This window comes from Dama dama, chromosome 18 (assembly GCF_033118175.1).
Source record: "Dama dama isolate Ldn47 chromosome 18, ASM3311817v1, whole genome shotgun sequence".
Lineage (NCBI taxonomy): Eukaryota > Metazoa > Chordata > Mammalia > Artiodactyla > Cervidae > Dama > Dama dama.
In genome coordinates this window covers 13304772-13329102 of record NC_083698.1, presented here as the reverse complement: position 1 = coordinate 13329102, position 24331 = coordinate 13304772, and the positions used below count along the sequence as shown (strand labels likewise).

At 39.2% G+C, this 24331-nt stretch overlaps 1 long non-coding RNA gene across 4 annotated transcripts in view; it reads right to left on the bottom strand.

Annotated features, from left to right (window-relative positions):
* Positions 1-320: 320 nt before the first annotated feature.
* LOC133072088 (uncharacterized) overlaps positions 321-24331 on the bottom strand; it is a 90108-nt gene continuing 66097 nt past the window's right edge. For 3 of the 4 annotated variants that reach the window (XR_009696625.1, XR_009696623.1, XR_009696624.1), the window contains 3 exons: positions 22694-22897; positions 13316-13400; positions 321-1082 (listed from right to left, as the gene is read on the bottom strand). This is a non-coding gene — a long non-coding RNA (uncharacterized LOC133072088). The remainder of the gene's footprint in view (positions 1083-13315; positions 13401-22693; positions 22898-24331) is intronic. The other variant, XR_009696626.1, reaches the window with a different exon arrangement.

Sequence of the window (24331 nt, the reverse complement as noted above, 5' to 3'; positions counted from 1 at the left end):
CACCACAAATTCTAGATCATGTATATCACCACAACCACGACATTGAGATTGATATGGATCCCAGCAGATTTTTGTTTTTCTAGCAGATCTTAAATATCCTATTATGGGAATTGAATCTACAACTGACTAGCAAATTCCAAAGTTTGTATGATGGAGCCATCAGTAATGCAGTCCTTAGAGATGTGTTGAGAACATTAAATGAGATGATATACACAAGGAGCTTAACATAGTGCCTTAAAACAGAATAAAGAATCAACAATAGTTAGCCAGAAGAAAAACAAGTCAGATACAAAGCAATTCCAGAAGTTTATTGAGGCAGATTTGCAGTGAAGGCTCACTTGCCCTTCTCTCTCCCCTTCCTAGGTTCTGATTCTTATTGTGTTATATAAAAGTGAGCAAGTGAGGTTACATAAGACTCCTGATTCTCAACATCATCACCATCTAAGTTTGTAAGACTCCCAATTTACATCACCATCACTCCCCAGTTTGTAAGACTGGTAATGTACAATAAGTATTTATAGCAAGTAACCTCTGGGGGCACACAGACTAGTATGAATCCAGAGACAATAAAAGCAGTTATTCCCGATTTAGTACAGTCCTTATGAGTATAATGCCATTAGGAATGATGCAATAGACTGCTCTCCCCGCAACAGCTTATAAAGAATCCCTTTGATATAATCTTGATTTCCTCATAGGACCTGACCCAGCAAACTGTGCATATCTATATGGCTGGTGCCAGCCTCTGGCCATATATGTTACAAGGTAAGCTAGAGAAGTGCTTACTTGGCCAAGCAGTAGTTCAGTTTCTGAGATCCAACATCAATCCGCTGGGTATCCAGTCAGATCCCACAAGATCCTTACCCTCCTCCAACATAAGGTCTGTGGTGCTCCATCAAGTTCTGGATTTCATCAGCTAATGCAAACAGTTTCTGTCTTCACCATGACTGCAGTCCTCAGAATAAGAAGAATTATGCCTTTTCTTGGCAGTCTAAAGTCATCTCCATCCAAAGACCTAAAGATACTGTTGAGGTGACTAGCTGGGTACAGGGGATGGAGGAGGAGGAGTTTGTGTGGTGTCAGATCTGAAACACAAAAAGTAGTTTTGAGAGAACTCTGACACTCAGGAACTAGATATAATTATCCATCTAATAAATCAACAACTTTCTTTCTACAAGACCTGGTTAAGAAGTTGGGTGGCTACACCATAGATCCAATTTCTTACTGGACCCAGGTCATCACTCTATACAAGGTTTCAGTGCTAAATACTGGAGCATTTTTTTAAAATGCCAATATATCAGCTTTATCCCAGTCTAATCTCTGCAGGTAGGACCTAGACATCAATGTTTATTTAAATCTCAGAGACTATAAAGTGCAACCACTGATCCAGTGGTTTCCCCAAACTCAAAAGGTTTACTACTTATTTCATTGCTTATTGTTCTACTTGGTCAAACAGCATATCTGCCTCTTATATGAGTGAAATAAGAACAAATTTGAGGTACAGGGATTTGTGCGCTCTTGGTTCTGAAGGAGAAAGATCTTAGCCCTCAGAACCCAGGAAAGATGTGGCCCCTAAGGCCAAGCCTGAACTCTCCAGTCATACTAGAGGTCTTCCCTGGCCAGTACTCTCACCAAATCCTGTTCTACTAGGGGATTCCTGGCCTTGTAGGGTAAAGAGGTAGGGTTTGCGGGGATTTTAATGCCAGAGTCTCAACTGAGGACATGCAACGTGAGGAACAGCTTTCTCAGTTGACTCATAAAACTGGGAAACACACAGGTGAAAGTCATTTTCAGACAGTAAGGTGCATTAGTCTCTTATGGCGGCTGTAACAGAATACCACAGATTGGGTGGCTTATAACATGAGAAACTTATTCCCTCACAGTCATGAAATAACAGTTTACAAAAGCTCAAAATCAAGGTGTTGGAAGTATCATGCTTCCTCTGAAGGTTCTAAGGAAGAATGATTGCCTTTTCCTAGCTTCTGGGGGTTGATGACATTCCTTGGCTTTTAACTACATAATTTCAGCCTCTGTCTCCATCTTCATATAGCCTTCTCCCCTGTATGTAGCTCAGTGTCTAAGGGGGAACCCTTCTTACAAAGACAACAGTCATTGAAATATGGACCACTGTAATCCATTAGGACCTCATCTTAATTAGTCTTTATCTGCAAAGATGATCTCATTTACAGGTACTGGGGGGTTAGGACTTAGACATATCCCTTTGGAGGAGCATGATTCACCCTACCACACAAGGATTGGTCATGTAATCTACTTCCTGGGAGAAATCCCTCCTTGTTGCCTTTAACTAACCTCTTGGCTCTTCAGGTTTTTTACTTCTGTTTACTGGCTATATATACTTGCCTTATCTGCTATCCCTCAACCCTAACTCACACCTCCATACATCAGAGCAACAGCTTTTTTTAACTAGAACAAATTTTGCAGAGGATGTTCTCTGTATGTATGCATTAATAATACATGCATTTTACAAATGAGGACACAGTAGCCCAGAGAAGAACAGGATCTACTCTTTGCTGTCTATCTACTCCAGAAGTGAGTCTCTAATTTTATTCTCATTTTAACTTCTGATCTGAGCATACCACAGATATCTGTTTCAAAATCTGCCCCATTTGGCCACCTCTTCTTTTTTCACTTTTCTATCTTCCCACACCTCCCTTGTATGCCAATTACCAAGTTTGACACTTGTGCTTTTTCTCTTTTTGCTAATCCACCAACCTCATTTCTGAGTACTTATTGGCAAAATTCATTAATCCCTAAGTCTTAACCCACCTTAGACTCTGGCTTAAACCCTGCTTTTTTTTTTCCTTCAATCGAAGAACATCACAAAGATAAAAATTAAACCAGATCCCCGTCATCTGTGGTGAACATTTACACTATGAGTGTATTTTTTAGCAGTCATAAAAAGGACCCCAAAGATATGGATCCATTCCACGATCTGTGTAGTCCATATTCCCTGGAAACCCTCTGAGCCAAACCTACTTCCTCATTGACCCAAGGTCCTTTATTCTGGTTGCTGCTTAGAATATGATTGGAGAACTTGGGACTGACTACATGAAAGGCAGTCTTCTATTTTTATGTTTGTTCTTCTGCATTAGAAATCCTAAGGGATGGCCTATTCACACCTCACTGGGCCCTTAACTGAAATACCACTGGGAGCTTTTCCCCTATTTACTGACAGATTAACTGTTGTCTATTTCTGACTCAAATGACTTTTCCTTTCTGTGAACTTGAACAAATAACTGTTAGAATTATTTCCCATTCCTTATAAAATGACATGCTTATTGCTTGCTAATGTTAGGCTTAACAAGGTTGTTACCAAGTGATTAAATATCAGCCTAAATGATAAAGCATTTTATGTTTATTTGAGGCTTCCCAGATGGTTTGGTGGTAAAAAGAATCCATCTGCCAATACAGGAGACACTGGTTGGATCCCTGGGTGGGGAAGATCCCCTGGAGGAGGAAATGGCAACCCACTCCAGTATTCTTGCCTGGAAAATCCCATGGACAGAGAAGCCTGGAGGGGCACAGTCCATGGGGTTGCAAAGAGTCAGATATGACTGAGCAACTGAGCATGCACCCATGCATGCTTATTTTATTGGTTATGCTGCAGTACACATCAGTTCAGGAGGTATTTATATATTTATTGGGCACTTACTATGTACCAGCATTGTAGTGCATGCTGGGAGGCAAACAGTAAATGCCCAATATTAGGCCAGATTGATTCAAGTATAAGATACGATCCCCACTTTCAAGGAATTTAGAGCTTCTGTAGCTAGTAGTACTTTGCTTATTTTGAATCAAAAGCAATGTACTTAAACTAAACGTTCTCAGGCAAATCTAGGCATTAATTAGCCAGAGTAAGAGCAAAGAAAAAGATAAGAAACTAATTAAATGCTTAGTAAGCACTTAATGTACATTAAATACCAACATCATACTTTAAATTCTAAAGGTTTTATTTGGTAAGAACATTTAACATGAGATCTAGCCTTTCAAATCTTTAAGTAATTTTTAAGTCAGCCATACTATTGACTACAGCTACAATGTTACACAGCAGATCTTTGGAAGATATTGTTTTGCTTAACTGAAAGCCTGTTGATTAGTAACTTACATTTTTCCCAACCCCAGTCCCTGGCAACCACCATTCTACTCTTTTCATTCTATGAATCTGGCTATTTCAGAAACCTCACATAAGTGGAACAGTGCAGTATATGTTTTTCTGTGATGGCTGGTCTCACTTAGCATAATGTCCTCAAGGTTTACCCATGTTCTAGCATATGGTATATATGCCTTCCTTTTATAAGACTGAATAGTATTCCATTGTATATGTATACACCATATTTTCTTTATCCATTCAACTTTCAATGGATATTTAAACTGTTTCCATACCTTGGCTATTGTAAATAGTGTTGAAATAACATGTGAGCACTAATATCTCTTCAACATCCTGATTTCAGTTATTTCAGATAAATAGTCACAGCTCGGGCTCTCACTGTCTGTCACTTGGACACTTACAAGAGCTTCTTTATGGGTCTCTCTGCTTCAGGTCTCTCCCTATTCCCGTCCTACCACTGCCCATCTCCACCCTCCTACACATACTACTGCCCTGACTTAAATCATAGAGCCGGACCTGAGCCGGTCCCAGTCAGCTTTAGCTGCTCACCACTCCACCTCTACCCTGACAGTTCCAGGCTCCAGTGAGGCCAAAGTTTCTTACTATTCTTTGAAGGCACCAAACTCTTCTGCACCTTGACCTTTGTACAAACTATCTTCTCAGCCTTGCATAAATATCTTTTTATATTCTCCCAAATAAACATCTGTATACCATCAGATAATAAACTCAAATTCAATCACCTAGTGAGATATTCCTTGACTTCTTGAGACAGTGGCATTTCTACCCTCTTCTGTGTTCCTCTTCCTACCTCATGCTGCTGCTGCTGCTGCTAAATCGCTTCAGTCGTGTCCGACTCTTGGGACCCCATAGGTGACAGCCCACCAGGCTCCCCCGTCCCTGGGCTTCTCCAGGCAAGAACACTGAAATGGGTTGCCATTTCCTTCTCCAAGGCATGAATGTGAAAAGTGAAAGTGAAGTAGCTCAGTCGGGTCCGACTCTTCGCGACCCCATGGACTGCAGCCTACTAGGATCCTCCGTCCATGGGATTTTCCAGGCGAGGGCACTGGAGTGGGGTGCCATTGCTTTCTCCAGTCCTATCTCATATATGCCCTTAATACTACTTTTAACGCACTATGAAAAGCTTTTGTTTGCACTTATGATGCCCCTTTAATCTGAGAGCTTCTTAACAGAAGGGCCACTTCTGAGCAACTGTTTTATTATGAAATATTTTAAGTATTAGCAAAAAGTATGGTTAATAATATAATGAATGCCATGAACTCAACTTCTGGCTTTGTCATATTTGTTTCAGATCTTTTTTTAATAAGAATGTTACATACTGATTGAAGACCTCTGTGTGCCTTCTTCCACCTCATTCCCTCTCTTACTAGAAGTACCCACCACCCTGAATGTGCTTTCTCATGCCCACATATATTTTTGCATTGACTACTTGCGTATGCATGTATTATAACTGCGAGTTTTAAAAAAAATGATTTATCATCCTTATGTGTATCCGTCCACAATTGAATTTTCTTCTGCTATTGTGTTTTGGCTGCTTAGCCATGTACATATAGAATTGTTCTATAAACACTATCTGATTTATCTGTTTTTCACTGATTTTGAGGCCTTTTATGATTTTTAAAGTCCATGTGTCCTTGGACATATGGAATTTTCTCTAGAATGTAGAAGCATTGGGTTGTAGGTTATGAACATTTCTAATCTCAAGACATATGGTCACATTATTTGTCACAGTGGTTACACATACTTATGCTACTTCCAGCAATGGAGAGAATTCTTCTAACTCCCTTTTATCCCTGTTGTGTAGCAGGAATCTGGCACACAGGAGATGAACTACATCTGTCAACAGTGGCTGAATGAATAAGTGAATAATGCTTGAATTTTTAAATGTGAGCTAGAGGAAACAGAAATACAAGTACTTTAAGTGAAATCACCAACAGAAGGCCTTGCTTCCTTGCTAAGTCGCTTCAGTCATGTCTGACTCTGCAACCCCATGGCCTGTAGCCTGCTAGGCTCTTCTGTCCTTGGGATTCTCCAGGAAGAACACAGGAGTGGTTTGCCATTTCCTTCTCCAGGAACAGTAGGCCTAGACCTGTGCTATTTAAGTGTAAATTGATTAAAAATTAAATTAAATAAAAGATTGTTTTCTCAGTTGCACTAACCAGCCATATTTTGAGGGCTCAAATGTGGCAAAGGGTTACTACCTACTGCAACAGATCACACGGGTAACTTTCTTCACCGTGACAGAGAGTTCCGTCAGACAGTGCTGGTCTAGAAAACAGGTCTTCCTCTTTTTCTCTCTTTCCCCCTCTTCTACTTCTTGGGCTGGAATTAGTAATTCATGATCTCTCATCTGATTTTTTTTTTCAAGTTTTGTTAAAATGCACATAACATAAAATCTACCATTATAACTATTTCCATGTGTACACCTGAGTAGCATTAAGAACATTTACACTGTTATGCAACCACTAACACCATTCATCTCCAACACTTTTTCATCTTCCAAACTGAAACTCTGTTATCATTAAACAAGAACTGCTCATTCTGCCCTTCCCCTAGCCTCTGGCAACAACCATTCTACCTTCTGTCTGTATGAATTTAACTACTCCAGGTACCTCATATGTGTAAAATAACAATACAATAATGTCCTTTTGTATTTGGTTAATTCCACTTAATTGCATAATGTCTTCAAGGTTCATCCACATGGTATCATGCATTGAATTTCATTCCTTTCAAAAGCTGAATAATATTCTATGGTATATAAATATCATTCTTTACTGATTTTACCTTTATCTCTGTCCCTCAGGTACCAGATGGGTGACTACCTAACCAAACAAATGCAAACCACAGCATTAACAACTGGTACAGGTTTAATATAGTGGCCTCTAGATGCAACACTGGAAAGAACAATGCTCTGGTAATGAGGAGTACTGGGATTTGGAACCCAGTTGCTGCATGATGGCTGGGTGGCCTTGGAAAGTTACTTTAACTCTCCAACTATCATTTTTCTCATCTAATCTAAAATAGTAAAACTTTTCTGTCATTCTAAAATCCTATGGGTTTAAGAATATTCTTCCGTGTATTGACTCAAAGTCAACAAGGAAAGTGGATTTGAAGGCATTGCAGTAAGATGAGTAAGGAACATATTTTGGGGGGAAATGGCTTCTAAAACTTTCCAACCCCACACACATACAAAAAAAAAAAGAGAGAGAGAGAGTTGGAGAGGGAGGCAGCTTACAGTATGAGCAAGGCCATAATGCATTGGATACATCTGTGTGTAATGTCTTCCATCTAGAGTTGAGCACAGGTCTTGGAGAATTTTTACCTATTTCACTTAATTTTCAACTAGGTCTTTGACACCTTCTATAATAACAATATAGAAGAAAACCAGTAATATACAAAAATATTGAACTTTAACTCCTCTTTTGAAATATTATATGTTTAAAGTTAGTCCCATATAATATTTCAAAAGGAGATACAGTTCAATATTTTTGTATATTACTGATTTTATTCCATATTGTTACTATTCTCTAGTTTATTTCCTTTGACTTTTTCCATTTATAAATGATTATGATTCTCTAATCTTTACACTTTGGAGATTCGTTTGTTCCTAAGTGCAATTAAGAACTGCCCTGGAAAGTAAACAGTAGCAATGTGGCCAAAGACAGGAGCAGGGACTGATTCCATTCCTCTTACTGTACTCTGGCTGGGGAATGATGCGAAAGGAAGGACAGAACTCTGAAGGTCTCATCTTCCCACACTTTCTAAATTTCCTAAGTACTTACTTATGTTATCACTGTTGTTGTCTCTGAATATTCTTCCATGGACTCTAGGCAAATAAACCAACATGTATTTTTATGCCCATTTTCTTTATGTATGTGTTTTGAGGATATGGGCTTCCCTGATAGCTCAGTTGGTAAAGAATCTGCCTGCAATGCAGGTGACCCCAGTTCAATTCCTGGGTCAGGAAGATCCCCTGGAGAAGGGATAGGCTACCCACTCCAGTATTCTTGGGCTTTCTTGGTGGCTCAGCTGGTAAAGAATCCGTCTGCAATGCAGGAGAGCTGGGTTTGATCCCTGGGTTGGGAAGATCTTCTGCAGAAGGGAAAGGCTACCCACTCCGGTATTCTGGCCTGGAGTCCCAGAGAAGTTGGACATGACTGAGCAACTTTCACACTTTGAGGACACCTATGCCGCTAATTCATTAATTTTAACTGCTGCACAGTATTATATTTTATAAGTATTAGCACAATTTACTTATTTGCTCTTCCTTTGATGCTTAGGCTGTTTTCAATTTCTCATTGTACAGTTCTGCATGAATACATGTGAGGATGCTTTTAAAACCCTGATACTTGAGCCAAGTTTAAGAAATCTGCTTTCCTTGTTTTCTGGTATAAAATTTCTATGAACCCCAAAGAGTTAATTCATTCAAACTGAGTTCCTGCTGAGTGTAGAGACACCAGGTAAAGCAGAGATAAAGTCCATGTTCTTGAGTAGGGACCACTGGAATGGGATAATTATCAAGTAATAGTGCAAATAAATGTAACGTTACAAGTATTATAAATAACTTGAAGGAAAAGTCTGTCACCCTATAAGAATACAACAGGAAGAATGTGTTCTTGGTTCAGGGTATTGGTGTTGGTGTTCCTGAAATGGTGATGCTTGATCTGAAAGGGGAAAAAGAAATGAGACAGAACTAGCCTGGTAAGGGATATTCAGTTGGGCTACGTCAGGGTGAGTGGAATCACAAGCAGAGGGAACAGCAGATGTACAGGTCCTAAGCTGGAAGAGAAAAGTTTTTTAGAGAGAATGACTGTGATTGGGACAGAGTGAAGGGAAAGAAGATGTGAGAAAAACTTGAGAACTACTTGGGCCAGAGCATACAAAACCTTTAGGCTTTTAGCCTATGATAAAGGAATACCATAGACTGGTCTTAAGCTGGGAAGTGATACTACTGGATCTGGATTTTGAAACAACAAATTCACTGGTTCCAGGGATGGTGAAGCCTTTGTTTGGATTCCTCCTGCAGTTTCTGCTGGATCCATGTCACTGAAGCTAAACATCTTATATCACTGACAGGACTCATTCCTTCTCTTCAATAGAGACTGAAATGAGGAAATGCTCATAAATAGCAGGATCTGTTCTCAGGGCAGGATGCACAGCAGAGAGAGGAAAAAGGTTATTTTCCACGAAGTGGTGAGAATCGTTAGAGAATCAGGAAATGTAAAAGACAAATGTAAAAGTCAAATGTAAAAAAAAGAAAAAAGGAAATGTAAGTCAAAGTAGGGGAGAATCTGTATTAACAAGAGAAGAGGCAGGGGAGAGGAAAGAGAGACTGAGAGCCTGGCTTCGTGAGAAACCTCTTGGTCAAGCCAGTGGGTACAGAGATCAGAATGAACCAGGCAAAACCCAGGGGCAAGGCATTAGCAGAGACTTCAGTTGAAATGCTCTCTAGGCAGTCCAAAGTGGACCAAATAGCTCATAAATAGCACAACACAGCAACTAAAATCCTCTAGCCTCTGGGAGGCCTGAGTGCACCTAGACTTAGCCCATGATTAATCTCTTCTCCTTCCTACAAAATCAAAGTCATGATCTGAGACTTGTGGTACCAACGTTGTCACGGCTCCTACTGAGTAACTCACATGTGCCACTCCATGCTTCCTGGGCTCTGGCCTTGGTCTCAGCTCAGAAAACATGCTTGACAACACTACCATGACTCAACCAACTTTCACTTCACCTATTATTTAACAGTATGTTTTTCCTTCTCATGCTTTGAACAGATATTTAGTTTCCAAGACAAGGGGGAAAAAAAGAATTCCGAGATTCAGTTTGCAGTTAGGGAAATGCTTTGCTTTGGGGAAAGAACTTTTCTAGAAAACAATGATTGTATTTGGCTTTTCCAAAAAGTATGTATTACCATAAGAATGACTCAGCCACTAACAAAAACACAGTTGCAGAGAAGAAACTGATTGAAGCATAATTGATTATGTTGGACAATTACAAATGCCCTTATTAAATAATTGCATTTAAACCACATGATAGTTTTACAACTGATTTATAAAAACAAAATTGTGAAAGTTTAAGTGACATAATTGTTCTCAGTATCACTACAATTTTCAAATGAAGCAATTTAGCCTTAGAAGCAATTTCACTTCTCATTGTGATGTTATTTTTGTGTCAAGCTGCAAGCTTTTGTTCCACTCCAGAGTTCTAGGAAAGATGATTAACCCTTCCCTCTCCTTGGCTAAGGCAATGATGAATTTTTCTAATATATGAGTCCTTCACATTTTGCTGCAGATCCAGCAGGTTATAAAAAGAAAGATTTGCAGGCCTCCAACTAACTGTATAGTTTCCATTTAATGAGACTAGAGCAGCTTCTGTATAGATGTGGGAAATGTAAATCTTTCTTAGATTGGGGCATTGGTGAACTCAGAATAAAAATGGCAAAAACAAAGTATCTTGTGTTTGAAAGTATCAATCAATAACGTTAAGACTTTGCATAGTTTTCTCTCAAAATTATATCCCTACCGGAAGCAATATGGGAAATGGCCCAGTATCTCTGGCACATCTCCTGGAATGTTAATCAGAGGTCTGTATTTTCAGGTGCATGAATAAAAGACCTTGGAACATTCAACAGATAAAAGCCAATACCATTAACATTCCTTTATTTAGTTTCTGTGAATTAAATGGTTTTATACAACCACTGTCTCGGTATCACACACACAATTCCCAAGGCATGTTCCACACTGGTAATAAGAGCTAAACCTGCTGTATTTCATTTCAGTCTTGCTGATAGCATTTATCAGCAGAATCTGGCTAAAACGGAATATGCAACTTAAGCCTGATCATAACTGGTCTGCAGAGGAGGAAAGTGGGGGATTATCTGGAGACTCAGAGCACAAGTATAAGACTGTATTGTCATTGTGTGCTATAGGCCTTTTGGCAAACTGTAGTGTAAGCCCCAGCTGACAGGCCTTTTCACAACTGACAGAGGAAAATATGAAACTTAAATTCTTCATGACAGATAAATCTGCTGAATGAAAGGAAGACCAATAGGATAATGGTGGGACAAAAAACACACTGCTTTTGGGTAACTCCCTTAAAGCTACCTCTTTTGTAAATATACAAAATAGGCATTCAATGAATATCTTCTAAACTCCTACCTATCAGCTTTGCTAAGCAAGCTGTTAAGTTGGAATGATAAAATAAGCATCTTTTCTTCAACAGATGAATACACAGTCTTATAAAACAGGGATGGCAGATTAAATTTAATATGTGGGCATGAAAGATGTTTCCTGGATGACTATCAACTGGAGTAGATTTCTTGAACCAAAGTTGACATATTACTATTGTAGAAGGCTTATTAATTGAGATATTAAATATACTTAATCCACCATGATTGGGATTTTTGTCAAAGTTTTTTCAAAAATACAACTATAAGTAATTGCTCTTTTCTGTCAGTGGGTCCCAAACCATGAAATGTAACCAGAGACCATCTCTTAGGATTAATATCTTTGGTCTTTCCAGTGGTGATATATACTTTTTACCCTTGTCAAGGGCCCTGGGGGTCTTTGCCTTTCCCATACTAGTTTATTTCTGGCATTTCTCCCTAGGAATATTCACCCTGGTTGGCTATACAAGTTCTGTCTAATTCCAGTGATGGCCAAAAACAAATTACCTCAAACCATGAAAGGCCAAATAAACTGAAAAGCAGTGTCCTGTATAGTTTTTTTTTTAAATCCTTGCAGGTATTTAGCACGCTGTGTCACCTCACTGCTCCTGGAGGAAGCTTACTGAGCAGCACTGCTTCTAGGGGGAGAGGAGGAATTCGCACAGGCTCTTTAATACAGACTGCCTCTTCTATTAATGAATGGCTGAAGTGCCTTGGCAAATCCCAGGTTGAGTTGATAGACAGGTCTTGTTAAGAAATCCTAAAGCAAGTTTTAGGACCCAAGAGCAAATCTGGCCTGAACTGGTCCACAAGTAATTCATGGCTAATCCTTAGCATGAAAATCAAGGTGAGAGTGGAAGCAAGCAAAAGAGGGGGAAAGAGAGAGAACATCAGGAGAATGAATGAATGAAAGAAAAGATGACACAGGTAAGAATGCTGAGGGTCATTTTTCTGACCAATATATGTTCTTCCATTAGCCAGACAGTCCTGGAATGTCTGTCTGGCAGCGGGACTACAGTACAGTCTCAGGTCATGGGAATCTTCCGTCGGATCACAGGAAGGACGAAGAAAAACAGAGAGTTAGACTGTGAGGAGGAGGAGGAGGTGGCAGAGGAGAAGGAGGGGAGCCAACCTGGAGTCTGAGAGAAGAATCCAGGCGCCACAGTGTAACAGCTGCTTCAGGTATGCTAGCCAGTCTCAGCTCGTTCCCAGCTCTTTCTGGCAAGCCCTGGGCTCAAGCGTTCACACAACGCATTCGCGAGTACACACACACACACACACATGCAGAGCTGTGTCAGTTGTAAAGAAGATTCTGGTCTGTCCACAATAGTGTCTTTCAGATACTTACAAGAGAGAATTGGGCTTGCTGGGCACTTTTTTTCATAACTGTGGTAAAATTGTCTAAGACCTTGGTAAATAACAAAATCTACTCACATACAAAGGGATTTAACTTACTCTAAAGATTATTATGTTTTGTCTGCTGGATTAAAATTGCTCCCAAAGTTATTAGAGAAACTCAACATTGGCACTTACTTTTCTATAAAGAAACAAACCACACACACACAAAGGTGCAGCATTATACAGTAATTATCCAAAATGCTACCGCTTGGAATAATAAGGATGCTGTGTGTTTACACAGCATCTTTTTTTTCCAAAGAATTCAAATAGCTACACCACTTGTATCCCATTATTCCTATCAACAGTCTTCTGTGAGCTTTGCGGGTGGCAAGGATAATTATCTACATTAGACAGGGGGAATAACTGAGGCACAGAGAAATATTCAGGATCACACAGTAAGGAAATAGTAACTGTGGATTTACTATTAAAACATTAAGTGTCAAGAGTTTTGCTGTTCAAGTAAAATATATATTTCTCTTTTCCATCTTGACTCTCCATGACAATTTGCAGCATCTTTCTTTTTTGGGGACTCATCTTCAATTCCTTTGTGTGTGAGCTTTACCTTGGCACTTATCAGAGCTGTAATACTTCATTTATTTGCCTACCTCTTTCCTGATATATTCCTGAGGGCCAGCATTTGTTCATCTCTGTTCTCCAATGCTTGAAAAATAGCTGGTGCTTCTTAAATGTCTGTTGGTTGAAGGAATGAAAGAAAGAAGAATGAAAGAATTAAACAACAATTATCTAAAGAATTTCTGACAAGGTAACAGTAAGTGGGTATTTGGACTTAAACTATATGTCTCATCTGATTTTATTTTTGCTGTGACAAGTATGTCCACCTCACAAGTCTCTTAAAAAATCCAGTGAATACATTTAGAGCTGATTCCTTCCCTGCCCGGGCTGTTGAATTTACTGTTTGGAACAATAAACTGAGACTTGCAAATTTAGTAAGGCTCCAGATGGTCTATTGTAATTATTTTCTCCATAGCCTCCTTTTTTGATATCTAAGAAAAAGCATTTCGGTGTGGAGATTTGGGGGAGTGTTAATATATAGTTCTTATGCTATCCCCAAACCCCTGTCATCCATGAATTGAATGTTAAGGCCAGATTGTTACTTGGGGGAGGGGATATAGACCCCCAAATAACAGTAGGAACAATGATTGCTTTTCAAGGAGATTACAAATTTAATTCTCTTTTAACATTCTTTGGTGATCAATACAAAAAAGGCAAGGTAATATATGTTAATCTTTACCAGATGTACTTTATGTATCCCCTTACATTGGAAGCCTAGCAGGAGTAGAATGTCACAACAGACATTTACTGAAATACCTGGGGAAATGTAACAAAAAGTGTTAGAGGAAAATGGTCTTTCAGCTAAATTACCTAATATATTTGCTAATGGTATCTGATTTAAAAGCCATAAAAATACCAAGTTAAAAGCACATTAGAAGATGTGTTATATTTATAAGTGTTTGTCACCTTGGCAACAAAAGCTATATTCCAAATCTAACACTAGCTATGATGGGCCAAGACCTTTTAAAATTGGTAAATACTTCTTTATAGCAATGATCTGCTTTTAGCTACTGAATGTTAGAACTAGAAAAGGCAAGTTTTTCATTGAACAGCAAGTTTTTTGTTATTTTTTTTTTACTAGCTTTCTACTATGGGTAAGATTTTTCTTTCTATTAGTAACTATGGTTTATCATTAACAAGAAAAACAACGCATTTTCAAATAAAGCTTCAGTCTTAATTTTTCCCTCTTGTATTCAGAAATGCAGATATAATAACTTGAATATTCCTAAAGCTTATTTATCAACTCTTCAGTTTATCAACCATAGCACTGACTTTGGCCCATGGATGAAACGCCACAGGTGTATTCCATAAAGTCAACCTTATTCTACAGGAATTTATCCTCCAGAACAGCTGGGTGAAATATATATGTAAGTTTCCATACACCTTTACCTTCACACTGAGCTGCATGGGGCCTGAAACATTATCTTTCACTTTGTGTCACTAAAATTCTACTTCCTATTTACAACTCTTAAAAATGGGTGATTCGGTAATGGAAATCCATGCTCTAAAAGGTGGATTTCAGATGGACCTGAAGGAGGTTTAGATAAGGACTCTTTCTATTCTTTGCTTATTTCCTAAGCTCCAATCTGATTTCCAAATCCTATTTTAAAATGTTTGGGCTACATGCCAGTCAAAGATTATAATTCCAAGAGTCTAACTAGATTCCCATGTGGTTGAACCAATTTTCAGAGTAAACCATGGAAAAGGTCTGGGTAAACACACATTCTCTGTGGGCTGTGGCTATTCACTGAGAGCCTAGACAAGTTGTCTCTGCAGCCAGCTTGGGAAAATTCAAGCCCAACTCGTGATTTGTAATCATGCTCAGCAGGTTCTCAAATAGGCAGGCAACTCAAAGGACTGAAGGCCATCCCTCCCAAGTAACCTCTCTAACACAAGCAGTGCGTGTCCCTCATCTGCCCAGAAGAATCAGTAAAAATGCCCTACCATAAAGTCCATGCTGAACAGAACCCCCAGGAATATGTCACTGCTTTCTTTTTATTTTCTGAAGAACAAAGTCTTCTCAGTAAAGAGAGAAAATAAGGTTTAGTTTATGAGACAGAGACATTAATAGCGTAGAAAGAGAATGTTTTAGAAGAGGACAGGATAAACCTGCAGCTTGGTACTAATAAATTAAGGTAGCAGCTTTGAGTTCAAATATAAACCTATAAACCATGTGAACAAAGATGACAAAATATACTCAAATATAGTTAACCAGACTTACCATACATTGATTGAAAGTGAGGAATCACATGGATTGACATGTATTCTAGTGGTTAAACACATTTTTCATTTGATAAATGTAACTAATCTCTGGAGAGTGTGTTCTGGTTATATCACCTCATCACTAAGCCCTTTGTTTAACTCCTAACAAATCATTTACCAAGCTATAATCTGTTGGCAAAAGAATTTGTCCATTTTTGCCTCTATATAATTTTTAAATAGCCTTGATGGAAAATCACAGTGCCTTGTTTAAAATCAGCATATATTGTATTATTTAAAATATTGACTACATAATCTCATTTTAATGTCCAGAAAATACAAAGAAAAGACTACTGATGGGCTGAACTTCACCAAATGTAAACACACAAGATACTTCGTAATAACTGCCTTAGTTGAGAGAAAAGCACATGAGAAAAATAAAGCATCACTCATCTTTCTTCCTAAGGGGACAATAAGCCCACGAGGGAAGAGATTGATTTTTTGCTCAAATTTATACCCTTTACATGATAGGGAAGCAATAAATATTTGTAGAATTGAAATTGAATGTTGTATATACGAACTTCAGTAAGTCTATTTTATGCATTCCACATGCTATCTACAAGTTAAGGAATGATTGTCTACACAAATATGTAGCCAAGAAAATATGTTAGGAGTAAAATAACATGATCCTTTTCCACTGTGTTGATCTTTTTGTGTGGACATGTTTGCCTTTTAGATTTGAAAGATGAATAAAATTAGGTAAAGAGGATGGGGCCATAGTTGTATAGCCCACAGTGGAAAGTGAGAATTAGAATGACAGAAACATTAAGGAGATTTTCACTTGCTAGAGTGAAAGTTGTAGATTTGGGGCTTCCCAGATGGCACTAGTGAAAGTTGTAGATTTAAAGTGAAGGTGTTAGTCGCTCAGTTGTGTCCGACTCTTTTCGACCCTGTGGACTATAGCCTGCCAGGTTCCTCTGACCATGGGATTCTCCAGGCAAGAATACTGGAGTGGGTTGCCATTCCCTTCTCCAGTGATGGTCCTGACCCATGGATCAAAAACCTGGGTCTCCTGCATTACAGGCAGATTCTTTACTGTCTGAGCCACCTGGGAAGCCCTGGTTTAGTAGCTTTAAGGGAGTAAAAAATGTAGTTAAGTAAGTAGGGTGGAAATGGCAGCCCACTCCAGTATTCTTGCCTAGTGAATCCCATGGACAGAGGAGCCTGGCAGGCTACAGTCCATGGGGTCGCAAAAAGTTGGACACAACTGAGTGACTAATACTATACTATACTAAGTAGGATGGGGCCAGTTGTAGACCAAAAAAGGAAATTATATGTGAAAAGTCAGACCTTGCATGGATTTCCTGGATGGCTCAGCAGGTAAAGAATCCACCTGCAATGCAGGAGATGCAAGGGACTTGGGTTCGATTCCTAGGTTGGGAAGATCCTCTGGAAGACTGCATGGCTACCCACTCCAGGATTCTTGCCTGGAGAATCCCATGTTCTGGGGGGTTACAGTCCATGGGGCCACAAAGAATCGGACACAACTGAAGTGATTGAGCAGTAGCAGCAGCAGCAGACCTTGTGCAGTTTCCCTCACATTATTCCTCATGACACAACTTTGCAATGGGTATGATTTTCCTTACTTACAGACTGCAGAGAGCCTCAGAAAAATTAAAAGCCCAGCCCCGTGGCTCTCTGCAAGTAAAGATGAGATATAACCCAACATTCTTTCCACTCCACTATATTGTATTGAACACCTGGCAGAGAGGCATAGAGATTAACTCGCATAGAAAGCAACAGCATATAAACTAAGTCCAGAAAAATAAAATATAAATAAACAATTTAAAAAAATACAAATGGCTCAACAGGACCCCTAACTGCCCTGGGATTTTTTTCATGTATGAAGTGAGCAACATTAGAACATAGTCATGTTCTTATCCTCAACAGGGTGACCTGATTAATTTTCAGTTACAAATTTCAAAGTAGTACCGATTAAGACTTTGCTGCTTAGAGTATTAGTGTTCATCATTCCAGAAAACCCCAGGTCTGATTTGGAAAACAAAAATATCCTAAAGGCAGATCTGGTTACAGGAATTTAGACATTGTCTTTTACTGGCAACCTGACAAATCTGCTGCCTACTCTCCTCCTTTTGTGGTTTACATGCTGCTTCCATACATGACACTGGCATCCCGTTCGGAAGTTGTTTGTTGTGCTTTGGTTTATGTCTCATACAACAACTGCCCTGAGCCACTTCTAAGAGAGGATAATAATGACAAATTTGAAATTTTCTCCCCAGGAAAGGAGGCTGTGGTGAAAATGCGAGACGACATTTAAGCAACTAACATTAAAGGCATTTTAATTTTCTGTTGACAAATACGACTTTCCAAATGATTTCCAGTGAAGCTTCTGGGCTGACAGCCATACAGCTTGTTGAGGACTTGTTTTCTGGTTTTACAGAAGTGCTAATGAAATCTCTTCTTCTGTTGGTTACTCTCAGTGGGGAACCTAATGTCTTGAAGATCACAGTGCTGTTCGGGTTCCTGGTTCCACAGCCGCTGTTCTCACCTTCCTGGTGTTTCTTGTTCCCATCCCCTTAGGCCAGTCTCTCCTAACCCCAAACACGGATGTCAGAGCTGAGAAAGGAGTACTTCCAGGTGCACTGGCCCCAATCTCAGCAGCTTGCACATCCTTCAGCAAAAGTAGCCCGGTTCTTAGGCCCCAGTTCTCTAACTTGGGGCTTTACCTTTTTTCTAGATTAGTGTCCACCTCAGTCTCCACTACGTTAATGTTTTCCCAAGTTGAATGCCATCCGTCTTTTTAGCTCAAGAGATACCCAGTCTCTCTGAAGGAGTAAAGCTCTTTTATGCTCATTATTTTTTCCACTCTGACTTTCTCTTACACTCAGAGTCTGCAGCTTCCCTGGTGCTTAATACCTGCCCTTCTGCTTATCTAGATTTTTAGTTTTGTTTTCAACATCATTTTATACAATATCCTCATTTTACAGACAAGAAAATCGAAACATAAGAAAGTTGGAAGATTTGCCTAAGCTCTCAATTCTAATCATTGGAACTTGGGTCTACGAATTTTGAGATATATATGCTTTTATATTTTTGGGTTAAGGCTCTTAGATGCTTCCTTTTAAGACATTACTCCTTTTTATTTGCACTGTATCTAATAAGTCAAGAAATCTTTGGAAAAGAAAGTTGTCCACCAACTTAAAAAATGTTAAAAATAAAAAGAGAAATGACTACTTTTGTTAAAGGATACTAGTCCATAGGAGGTTTAGTTTATAAGTTTTAAGAAGCACATTAAAAAAACATGAGCTTGTTTTATCAGTAATCCTGTTTCTAAACTGTTATGATAGACCTCCATTTTATTAAAATGTTCTCTTTCCCTTTAGAGGAATTTTTGCTATAATATAAAAAGTGAGGAATTGCTTTCCATTCCAAAATAGTTGATTTTCACTATCCTGGTCTGTGAATTCTGGCTGAAAGCATGCGCATTTTTATTTCTCCACATATACATCTTGCTATATTATTTCCCTCTTCATCACACCTAGAATAGTACTATCATTCCAAAAGAAAGATTTTTTCCACCATTTTCTTCCCTAGGCCATTAAGATGTCAGCAGACTTCTGCTAAGTCTTTTACAGTTTAAGACACTTTACATTATACTAAAATACATGTAAATATCCAGTTATTTTTAAAATCAATAACAATGTTTTAAATGCTTCACATTTAGAGGAACTAGAGATGCCATATGTTCTTCAAGGGTTTTCACTGAACAGAATTTATAACAAAAAAAGCCATAGAGTCTTATCACTATGGATCATTTAATAGGGAATGAAAATAACAAGATGTTACAATGAGACCTGATATGATGAGAATCTGCTGAGTTTTATCCCTCCCACATGTCCTGCCTTTTCTGGAATGGCAGCAGGTGGCACACACCTGGCTGCTCATATTTACAAACTGGGTCTACATGCAACTGTGTTTCAGCCTTTAACCCTCTGTTCCTGTTATGTCCCAGTCATCTGGATGTGACCCTGCTGCCCCTGTGTGCTAGGTCACCTCAGTCGTGTCCGACTCTTTGCAACCCTGTGAATGGTAGCCCACCAGGCTCCTCTCTTCAATGGAATTCTCCAAGCAAGAATACTGGAGTGGGTTGCCATGCCTCCTCCAGGGGATCTTCCCGACCCAGGGATCAGAATCACATCTCTTACATCTCCTGCATGGGCAGGCAGGTTCTTTACCACTAGTGCCAGCTGGGAAGCCCATGTATACCACTTGTGGAGAACCAATTATTGAGGCATCTGACTAGATGTCTACATTTTCCAGGAAATAACTGAAGTTAAAGACAAGGCGATTTTTTTTTTAGTTGTTGTATCTTGTTTAAGAATGTAGTCCCTACTCAACCCTGCTCAGAAATCTTAAAGCTATTCTACTATATTTTTTTCTCAGTTTTAAAATTTTGCAATTCATGGATAAATCATCAAATCATTTTGAAGTGTATGTGTGTGTGTGAACACAGTGAAATGTGTGTGTGTGTGTGTGTACAGAGTGAAGTAGGGCTTTTAAAAAATTCCTGTATCAAAATAAATAAATTAATTAAAATAAATAAATAAATAAAAAATTCCTGTATCTAGTTTTCTCACCATATTAGAGTGACTAGTTCATGATTTCCCAACTGAGCCTCACTGCCTCCCCTATCATATATGAAGCTTCCATACTGTGTGAGTCTCTTCCTAGACATTCAATTCTGTTCTGTCAATTTCTCCCAAGTAATAATATCACTTTATCTTATTTTTCATTTCTGTAGAATAAATTTATATCTAGTAAGGCAAGTCCCCTTACTTTGTTCTACTACTTCTTCAGGAGTATCTTGGTTATTCTTAGTTCTTTGTTACTCCAAATGAATTTTAGAATTCTTAATCTTCAATTAAAAGACTATCTTCCGTAACTATATTAATATCAGAAAAATATTATCATGAGGAAGTCTCCTTAATTACTATGTATTTGAATTCTTATAATGCAGCAAAAAAGATGATGCTGTTAAAATGTTGCACTCAATATGCTAGCAAATTTGGAAAACTCAGCAGTGGCCACAGGACTGGAAAAGGTCAGTTTTCATTCCAATCCCAAAGAGAGGCAATGCCAAAGAATGCTCAAACTACTGCACAATTGCACTCATCTCACATGCTAGTAAAGTAACACTCAAAATTCTCCAAATCAGGCTTCAGCAATACGTGAACTGTGAACTTCAGATGGTCAAGCAGGTTTTAGAAAAGGCAGAGGAACCAGAGATCAAATTGCCAACATCCGCTGGATCATCGAAAAAGCAAGAGAGTTCCAGAAAAACCTCTATTTCTGCTTTATTGACCATGTCAAAGCCTTTGACTGTGTGGATCACAATAAACTATGGAAAATTCTGAAAGAGACGGGAATACCAGACCAACTGACCTGCCTCCTGAGAAATCTGTATGCAGGTCAAGAAGCAACAACTAGAACTGGAAAAGGTCAGTTTTCATTCCAATCCCAAAGAAAGGCAATGCTAAAGAATGTTCAAATTACCATACAATTGCACTCATTTCACATGCTAGCAATACTATGTTCAAAATCCTTCAAGCTAGGCTTCAGCAGTATGTGAATGAGACCTTCCAGATGTACAAGCTGGATTTTAAAAAAGCAGAGGAACCAGAGATCAAATTGCCAACATCCATAGGATAACAGAAAAAGCAAGGGAATTACAAAAAAACATCTACTTCTGCTTCACTGACTATGCTAAAGCCTTTGATTGTGTGGATCACAACTAACTATGTAATATTCTTGAAGAGATGAGAATACCAGACGACCTTATCTGCCTCCTGAGAAACCTGTATGCAGGACAAGAAACAACAGTTAGAACTAGATATGGAACAATGGACTGGTTCAAAATTGGGAAAGGAATATGTCAAGACTATATATTGTCACCCTGCTTATTTAACTTATATGCAGAGTATAGGAAATGCTGGGCTGGATGACTGACAAGCTGGAATCAGATTGCTGGGAAAAATATCAACAATCTCAGATGTGCAGAAGATACCACTCTAATGGCAGACAGCAAAGAGGAGCTAAAGAGTCTCTTGATGAAAGTGAAAGAGGAGAGTGAAAAAGTTGGCTTAAAACTCAATATTCAGAAAACTAAGATCATGGCATCTGGTCCCATCACTTCATGGCAAGTAAATAAGGAAACAATGGAAACAGTGACAGCCTTTATTTTCTTGGACTCCAAAATCACTGTGGACAGTGAATGCAGTCATGAACTCAAAAGACACTCACTCCTTGGAAGAAAAGCTAAGACAAACATAAACAGCATGTTAAAAAGCAGAGACATTACTTTGTCAACAAAGGTCCATCTAATCAAAGCTATGGTTTTTCCAGTAGTCATGTATGGATGCGAGAGTTGGACTATAAAGAAAGCTGAGCGCCGAAGAATTGATGCTTTTGAGCTGTGGTGTTGGAGAAGACTCTTGAGAGTCCCTTGGACTGCAAGGAGATCCAACCTATCCATCCTAAAGAAAATCAGTCCTGGGTGTTCATTGGAAGGACTGATACTCAAGCTGAAGCTCTAATACTTTGGTCACCTGATGCAAAGAACCAACTCATTGCAAGAGACCCTGATGTCATGAAAGATTGAGGGCACGAGGAGAAGGGGGTGACTGAGGATGAGATGGTTGGATGGCATCACTGTCTCAATGGACATAAGTTTGAGCAAACTCAGGGAGATACTAAAGGATGGGGAAGCCTGGCATGCTGCAGTTCATGGGGTCTCAATGAGTTGGACATGACTTAATGACTGAACAACAACAACAATGCAACATTTATCTACATCTTAAATTTTTATAGCATTTTTCTTGATGGCATAGGTATATATCTGTTGATGAGTATATAGAGGAAATACAAGTACAAAATTAGTTCGATCATTTATTTGCATGTTCCTACCAGATTAGCCCGTATGATCCTTTTCTAGATTATTTTATATTTGTGTAAGTTAGGTTTCCATGTTAGTCAAGGTTCAGTTCAGGAAAGAGATATCACTTCAGGTATTTATAAGCAGGAAGATTTATACAGAAAATGAGTTCTTATGAAATTGTAAGATGTGTGGAATGATCAGGCTCTGGGTCTTTAGAAGAGATTGCAGAATAATACAAAATTGATTCATTCACCACCTACTACTACCGGTGAGACACCAATGGAGCCATGCCTGAGTCAAGAACCTGCTCCCAGTCTGTCGCCACTGTTGCCTTGGCTTCTGGGCGCCCATGAAGCTACAGTGCAGGGACTGGGGGACGAGAGCAGTCAGTCCGTGTTGCTGCGGCTGCCATCACCACCACTTCTTCTCACCAAGGAAGCTGTAGAGCGAACAGTGGGCCCTGTTGCAGAGAAATATGATTTTCACAATCATGTTTATCAGCAGAGATGGTCTAAAAGGGACAGAAAAACGGCCTCTGCCTCACTTTAGTCTAAATCCTACACAGATGCATCAAACGTTTTTGTAAAACCCTGAAAGTAGAACACATTTTTGTCAGAATTACAGATTTTAACATGTTAGTATATAGATCTTTCAGTTATATAGTTGCATTTTGCTCTATGTTTTAAATATCTCATTTTACTGGTATAGAAAATAAGTTACTTCAAGGAATAAAAGGAGAAGGCAATGGCACCCCACTCCAGTACTCTTGCCTGGAAAATCCCATGGACGGAGGAGCCTGGTAGGCTGCAGTCCATGGGGTCGCTAAGAGTCTGACATGACTGGGCGACTTCACTTTCACTTTTCACTTCCATGCATTGGAGAAGGAAACGGCAACCCACTCCAGTGTTCTTGCCTGGGGAATCCCAGGGATGGGGGAGCCTGGTGGGCTGTCACCTATGGGGTCCCAAGAGTCGGACACGACTGAAGCGATGTAGCAGCAGCAGCAGCAGTAGCAAGGAATAAAAAGGGTTTCCTTTCCTTTGCATAATGTCACAAAATGTATATAGAACCAGTTATGGAAGTCAGTCTTTTGTCAGTATTCCTATATGTGCCTTAATAATTAAAGAGCTCTTTGTCTTTAACTGGCTTTCTTATATAGGAAGTATATTTTGGATCTCATCCATATATAGCACTTATCCTCAGTACATTTCAGAGCTAGCAACCTAACTTACACCTACCTGCCTTATCTGATGTTTGCATCTGTAGGCCCCTGAGCTGTCATGATGACAGAATGATTCAAAATTAATGACAAATTGAAATCCACAGGCCCCCAGAAAAGAAAGTTTCTCCCACACTGCTTAGAAAAAAATGTCATGCCAGTATATGGGAAAGAAAGTTGCTGCCAAAATGAGACTATGACCCACAACAGAATGTGTTCCCCAAAGTCACCACCATGTTATTAGCAAGAATTCTTCAAAATAAATTATGATGAATCTCCCAAAACCTTCAACAGTTGAACATTACCAATATGAGTTCCTCATTGGCTTGGCTCTGGGTCAGGGAAGATCTAAAGAAAATTATTTGTTTCCTTGTCTCTCTTACTCTCACTCCCCTCCCCATTTCACCTTCTGTGATGATGGAGCTAGTGTTACAATTCTTTCTCTCTCTCCACTATTTCCCCATTCTACTAATGCCCAGCTATGCGACTTCCTTCAGTTAGGTTTACAGATGTCATGGGCACTTTAAGTGGCAGCTGCTGTGTGATGGAGCTTGCTCTCTCTTGAGCCTCTGCCTTTGCCATGAGACAAACATTCCTCAGCTAGCCAGTTATTCACAGAAAGATGGGAGACAGAGTCTCTTGGCTGACCTATAGACCTGCATTTTGAACCCAAGA